The sequence below is a fragment of the Phragmites australis genome, chromosome 5 (genome assembly GCF_958298935.1).
Source record: "Phragmites australis chromosome 5, lpPhrAust1.1, whole genome shotgun sequence".
NCBI classification, from domain to species: domain Eukaryota; kingdom Viridiplantae; phylum Streptophyta; class Magnoliopsida; order Poales; family Poaceae; genus Phragmites; species Phragmites australis.
This window is the reverse complement of record NC_084925.1, coordinates 39902002-39909517: the sequence shown is the minus strand read 5'-3', so window position 1 is coordinate 39909517 and position 7516 is coordinate 39902002. Positions and strand designations below refer to the sequence as shown.

General features: G+C 38.7%; 1 pseudogene; it reads right to left on the bottom strand.

The window, feature by feature from the left end:
• Positions 1–886: 886 nt before the first annotated feature.
• On the bottom strand, positions 887–7365 carry LOC133918054 (inorganic pyrophosphatase TTM2-like; annotated as a pseudogene).
• Between the last annotated feature and the right edge of the window lie 151 nt (positions 7366–7516).

The window sequence follows — 7516 nt, the reverse complement described above, 5'->3', positions numbered from 1 at the left end:
AATATTTCAAAACAAATGCAAATATTTGAGAATTTTCATTTAAAAATAAAAGAATCTTAGGTTTGGAGGAAACCGACGGGCGGGAGCATGGGCGGACCGTCACGATTTGCTCAGTGGGCCGTGCGGAAAGCCCAAAACCGTCACCCTCTGGCTTTGGGCCGTGCTCATGTTCTTTCTCCGACGAAGTATTTTTTTCCTTTTTTCCCTGGGAGAGACGACATTTTTGGCTTGCAGCAGCGTGTAATGGGTGATGGATCAATTTCTTTTAGCTGAATGCGTGACAGATCAATGATTACATGTATGGCTCGTCTCGAAAAAAGATAACACTTCGAGAAAAGCATGATGTCTGAATTCAGATGGTGTGGCCTGATTCAGTAGTGCGCTAGCCTTACCTTCCGTTTAGTACTCTGCACAGAGGATAACAGACTTGGGCGAAACACCCAATCGTGGTTCCCAGGTAAGAAATTATAAGACAGACAAGCAACAATTTTCAGTAAAATCTGTCTATGCTTTCTCATAGTTTCATCGACATTATGTAAGGATTACTGTCATCGCCAAAATTTATTGGTACTGGGGACTTTCAGTATCCGTTGCAGACAATGTATGCCTCTGGTAGTCCATTTTTCAAGCTTGGGAGTAATTCACTCAATGCGAAAACTTTGCAGCTTGTGCTGGTATGAGTTCATCTGTATTGGACTTTGTAATCTGTTAGATAGGGTCCTCCTGATGTAAATGATTTGAGGACCGTCTTACTTTAGTGAGCATCATTGGAGTCTGGACTCAATCTAGGGTACTGCAGATCAGTTGAGACGGCTGGCTTCCTCTGGTTCTTTGCCAAACTCGATGGCGAGCCTCAGAGCAGCATGCTTTGGCTGATTCACTTAGGTCAGCCCTGGCTGAGACTCTTGTACATGAAATATCCTATACTGCCTACTGTCAGGAAAATAAGTGGACAGATGACCGTGTCGACGTCCAGCATTTGGTTCCTGCTGGTGGCATCTGCTTGTCGCGTCAAGACCAAATGCTCATGAAGCAGGTTGGTCAGATTGTCAAGCTGATGTATAACTTGGCGCTGACCTCTTGATATGATCATAATCTGCTCAGGAAACAAAGCATCAACACATAAAATGTAATGTCAAGATCTGTACAAAAGGATGTGTTGCAATAAGAAAAAAAAGGAATAACAGGCACAACCAGCCCTCATGTATTTTATGGTGAGATTTGCCATAAATACCAAAGAAAATGCCACAAAATTTTGAACAACCAAAGAACTTGCATATACCAACAAAATTTAACAAGTCAAAGAGTGTGTATTCATTCAGCCTAGACTTTGTACATTACATATCTAAGAAGTATAAAAAAAAATGTCACTCGGAAGGTGCATACAAGTTTCAATTAGTTATCTAGTTGTTGACACTTGACGCTATTCAGTTTCTTGATTTTTGACAGTTTGTGCATGAATAATCATACTACAATATGATACCATACAATTAGCAACTATTTTAACAACAGTACTTTATTTTGCAATCTTAATCCGATCTGACATCCATAGATCTGCTGTTACAACTTCATTGTTGTTGGTCACTGCCAACGATATCGTGCCACTACCTATACTAGAAAATGAAACTAGATTAGTTACTTTTCTTTTTTATTTGTTTTGGACTAGAGAAACTAAAAAGGAGATCGAATTGGTGACCCACTTGTCTGCTTGATTTGAGGACACCCACGGCAATTGTGATCCTTTGTTATTTTTATCAAAATGTAATGACCCGTCTCTGAGGTCTCACCAATTCTCACTTCAATACAGGATCATGGGCTTGAACTCTTAAGTTATTAAATAAACTGATATTTACAATGTTGACAGTAATTCTACATCTAGATTCAACAAGTTCTGGAAAAGTGTAGCTGGAAAATAATAATGCAACTCATCTTAATGGATGAAGATAATGTTTTAGTTTAATTCGCTATGTTTTTACTGTTGCTAAGGTCTTGAGTCAAACGATCAGATGGTATCATCGCTTAAGAGCAGCCAATCCTAATACCTCAGGATTTTTTCTGATGAGGAAATTTGTATTATTGGCCTTTATGCACACGATCGTACCAAAGTTCTAGGCAACAATTGAAATGGAATAGAATCAAAGATGCAACTGCACACATGATCAAAGCCATTGCCTAGGCAACATCGTATTACAAAAAAAGAATACAGTTGTATAGTTTTTCAACAAACCCAATGCTGAGAAAGAGAGAGATATACCTCTTCCATCATTAGGGACTCCTTTTGAAGTTGGTTTGACGATGACGAATGAGGTATCAAAGTGCCATTGCCTAATTGAGAAACAAAGAGATTCGTAGGCACGGAACCATTACAAGTATCATTTGGAAGAGCTAAATTCTGCTGACTGGATGAATGTTTCTTCACTGTAAATTTTGAATTGAGTTCTTCAACTCGAGAGGTAAACTCGTCCATCCTTTCATTCAACGTTGATATCTGTTCTGACAGCTGGGTTATTGCACCCTATGGAAAACAAGTGGCAAACGAGATCATTAGCAAATCAGTGCTCACATACGTCAAATATAAGTTTTAAATAGCCATGCTAGTTAAATCTCTTTACAAAAGTCACCTGGTTGATGGCAGGAGCTTCAGGGTCTCGCCCTCCACCAAACCTTCTGTTGGTTTCTGTCAATTTACTCAATTTCACAATATTTTTGTCTCCATGCGTTGAATATGAATGAGATAGACCACTGGACAACAACCAAAAGAAAAGGTTAGCTAACTTTATTCAGGTTCCAATGTTTCAAATCTCGACAGAATATTCAATTTTAAAGGAGCAATAGTTGAAACTGGGAACAAGTATGGCAGTAAGAAACCTCTTCAGAATTTTGTTTTCTCTTATCAGCAGAGACACGGGAAAAGGCTTCCTTTGGACTTGAGACTAGCTCATCATCAATGCTGAGCTTTGTCTTCAAATCTTCTGGTAATTCCTGCGTATCAGACAGATCCCACCAATAAACTAAGCAATACAGCTTGAAGTAATGTGAATATACTGTGTAAGTGTATAATTAACAAAATACATACCATAACATCATTCATCAATTTGTCCAGCTGAATTTGTTCAATATATGTGCGCGGTATATAAGAACCATCCAAGCCTAACTGCTCTGTTACAAATTTGACATAAAGCCGATCTCTTCCTCTTACCTAAAAAAAGAAGCAAGGTTATAACATTTGCACATCTTAAATAGTTTCTGGGATATGTGGAGTAATGAATTGAGTAGTACTCAAGAACTTGAGATGTGCACAACAACATTGAGATAAACTACAGAACCAAACAACAAAGATTATGCTTACTCGTATATACTGCTGGTTAAGTTGCTCTAGCCAGTCAATTTTAACAGTTGCCTTGCCATCGGAAAAAACACGAGTGCTTCTCTTAAGTATAGCTGCTATAGTATATCCCAACGCCATCAAACCACCAAGAAGACGTACACTTACTTCAAAAGTAATCCTTGGGGATATGATAAAAAGATTGTCGGTAACCCATTCCTTCAAAATATAAAAAGAATTGGTGAACACCAGGGCCAACAGCAAGGATTTGTTTATTGCACGTAGCTACAGGACAATAGGAATAAATTAATGTAAAAAGATGGTATATCTAAGCTAACTGCAGAGGTAGAGAACACAACAAATTTGCAGAGAAGACTTAGCAAATGCATTAAGTTACACAATCCTCGTGAATATAAAAAGAGAAGTACAGTTAAGAGTCTGACCATGATAAAAATTGAACTGAACTAGTGTTCCAGGTTATAGCAAATTTAAGATTTACTGGAAAATATGTGTATTGAATAAATTACAAGGCAGCTAAGGAAATGGATTTAAACCAAAGAAACTTACAATGCTAGCATCAGAACACAAATAACCAGCAATATCTTCACAAAATATAATGTGTGGCCATTAAACATAAAACTGAAATACCTCAAACATCACATTATATTTCCCTTCCCTATTCCGCATTTTCAAATAAGATTGGCATGTTTTGAGAGGTTTAAAAAAAATTAGTTCACAAAGATGATTATGTATTCTTGGTCCCTAAGTTGATTATATGGACGATCAAAGGTTATGTGCATCAAGATTAAGGACCTCCCTTAGAGTAGTATAGATCTTCTTTCTTAGTATTTTTGATCGTACTATAAAGAGTGGCAAAGAGTAGTAGCTTTAACTAGTTGAGTTTAGACTTGGTTTGATGCACACTTGTGAATTTCTAGCGCTATGTAGCTCATAGAAGTCCAAGGTTGAGATGTAAAGAAGTTAGAGCTAAGAAAGGATTAAATTGGACTGGCTCAGTGAATTTAGCCCCACCGGATAATCCGACGTTATGTTTTCTGTTCTCACCGGATTATTGTCTCTTGATCTAGAACAGAAGACCTTGAGTGCACAGGATATCCGATGTATAAGTGAGGTTTTCACTAGAAACTTTTCTTAGAGACACGTGGCTAAAATTTTGTGAAGTGTTACATCGGATAGTCCGGTGATAGTATGGTGGTAGCACCAGACTAATTTCAACGGAAGCAAAAAAATTCAGAGAAATCGAAGTTAAACTCATTGGATTATCCAGTGATGAAAAAAATAAGACCATCGGACTATTTTTTGCAGAGAGATTACTTCGGGCAATTTAAAATTGCTGAGTTCACTGGATGGTCCGATGATGGACAAAACAAGCACTGAAGCAAATTGTGCAGAGAAGGTTGCAGTCGTTTGAAAAATGAAGGTTAACTGACCGGATGGTCCGGTGCTAAAGGTGTGCTCACCGGATGGTTGCACTGGACTATTGTCAGCAGTAACGGCTAATGACAGCTGGCATAGTGTGTTTTTGAAAGTTGTACTCATGGATTGTCCGGTGATTGTGAGTATATACTCACAGGATCTTCCTGTGTTAACAGAAAAAAATGAGTTGTTAAGTAACGACTAAATTTGGATCTCTAGTCTATAAATACCCACTCACTTGGTTTTCGTGGGCTCTCTTGTGACTCCAGAAGAGTTCATACACTGTGTGTGTCATCAAAAAGCAAGAGTGTACACTTGAGTGAATTCAAAAGTTCTTAATTGAAGGTTAAGGATATTTTTAGTGCTTGGAGGGTAGCAAGTGCGCATCTAGGTGTAGTCTAGGCTTGATCTTGGTCAAGTGAAGCTATTGACTTGTTACTCTTGGTGGTTGGTAACATCTAGCTGGTCTTTAGTGATTGGAGGTGTCTCAGTGAACTCTTGGAGTTTTTATGAGAGCTTCGGGAAGAGCTATATGTTTGGTTTGATGCCCGCCAATCTGGAGATAGAGAAGTGGCAATTATGAGTGAGCTCTCATAATACAAAGTGGTTGTCTATGGTAAGACAGTGAAGGGTAAGCGATGCTCAGCTACGATGGACCATCCGGTGGTGAAAGGCAAGAAAAGGGCTTGACGCTGAAGGAAAAATATGATGGTGAAGGGCGAGCGAAGGTTTTGCACCAGTGGACCTTGCGAGGCCATAGAAAGTTATGGATGATTCGCATTAATCACATGAAGAATGCAATAAGACATGGAGTGAAGAGCAAAGATTGGACTTCATATGTTGAAGAGCATCAAATGGCTTGAAGATATAGAAGAGGTTAAACTTCATGAGTTGATGAACATCAAACCAAAATTCAAAGTGGACATTGCTCAAGGCAAATGTATAAATGATATGAGACTAATGTGCTCAATGAGTCTTGATCAGATGAATAGTCTCAATGACAAAATGACTTTGACATTGACGCCCCTCATGGTGAAGAAAGAAGATGGCATAAGGGTGTTTTTATTGGTATATATTTTATATTTGAATTTTAATATAGGAATATCGTACTATTAAGATAAATGCAATGTTGATAGCGTTGTTTATGTCTCGATGCTGAAACATGATCTATCCAAGTGCCAACTTTAGAGAAACTTATCACAACACGTACACTGGGTGGTCTTGGATCATGATTTCAGTTGGGATAGGTAGCCCTCTGAATAAGCCTTCCGTAGAATATAAGATCATCAAAATCAAACATTGGAGTAAAAAGTTGTGGCCGTTTTAACTAAGCAAACTAGGAAGTTTTGAATTACATCCAACCGAGTGTTCTCTGTGGTGAACTAACGATTCAACCCGGAAGTTCCGGGTTGTCCAGATATTCTGGATTAAATCCGGCTGAGGGTCTTCTATGGTGAACTAACGTTTCAACCCGAAAGTTCTGGGTTGTCCGGATGTTCCAGATTAAATCCAGCCAGGGGTCCTTTGTGGTAAACTAACGTTTCAACCTGGAAGTTTCGGTTGAACCCAGATGTTCCAGGTTACACTGACTTTTAGGCATAACGACTAGTTTTTGGGGATTATGTATAAATACCCCCTCACTACCTCTTTGTTGGTGTGCTGCTGTTCCACGTGAGAGAAATATCCCCACAACCAATATTTGCTCTCTCCTCTCCAAATTAGCTTGAGTTTTGAGAAAAGTGAGTTGGGTTGAGAGATTAAAAGATTTAGTGCAAGTGAGTTAAACTTTATCTTGAACACTTGAGTTCATAGCAAGCATATTTTCGATTGTATTTGTTATTCTTGAAGATCAAGGTCTCCTAGACGACTAAGAGTCGTCGGCGAACAATCAAGCTTGTAGTGTACCGTAGAAAGTTTGTGAAAGCTCCTATTTTGCCTCCATGAGGGAAGAAATCAAGAGTAAACCTAAATGGCACATTGGTATTGCCTTGGTGAAGATTTGGATTGAAAGAGACCTGACTCCTTTGGGAACTCTTCAACGGAGATGTAGAAACCTCGGTGGAGAGGTCTGAACATCGGAAAACAAATCGACACATCTCCTCTCTTGATTTTCTTGTTCTTGGTGTTCTTAGCTCTTTGATCTTCATACTTGTTTTTGCCTGATCTACGTGCTCGTACTTGTTTGACTACAGATGATCCGTGGAATAGTTTGAAAATACTTCTTAAAATCTGTGACAACTTTTGATTTGAGCTAAAACTCATTAGGTGTAACTATATCTCATTTTTCCTTCGTATAGTCGAAAGTTCTAGATTAAACTCGAAGTTTTAGGTTGAATTCGGAAGTTTCGACCCCTCTTCCGCTGCAAGTTTAAAATTTCAGCTAAACACCTATACACCCCTCTAAACAACATCACTGTACTTTCACCAAATACAACACAGATGAACCTGAACCCAAAGGACCAATACCACCCAGTCACCTGTCCATCTGCAACACCAACAGCAAAAAAAATCCTGACCCATTTTCTCCTCTTAGCACCGTCAATTAGGTCAGACAGCGAGTCTATAAGTGCATTCAGGATAAATGAGAAAGTTTCTATCATCATCGGATACACATCGAAAGATCTTCAGGGAGCCAAAAGCTGGATGATTTTCGATCAGAAATTAAAAAGTTGACAGCAACGTTGTGCATATCCATGTAAGGATCAGATTAGCCTGGAACAACAAAAGTAATCCATTGACCGGTCGTGGTTACTT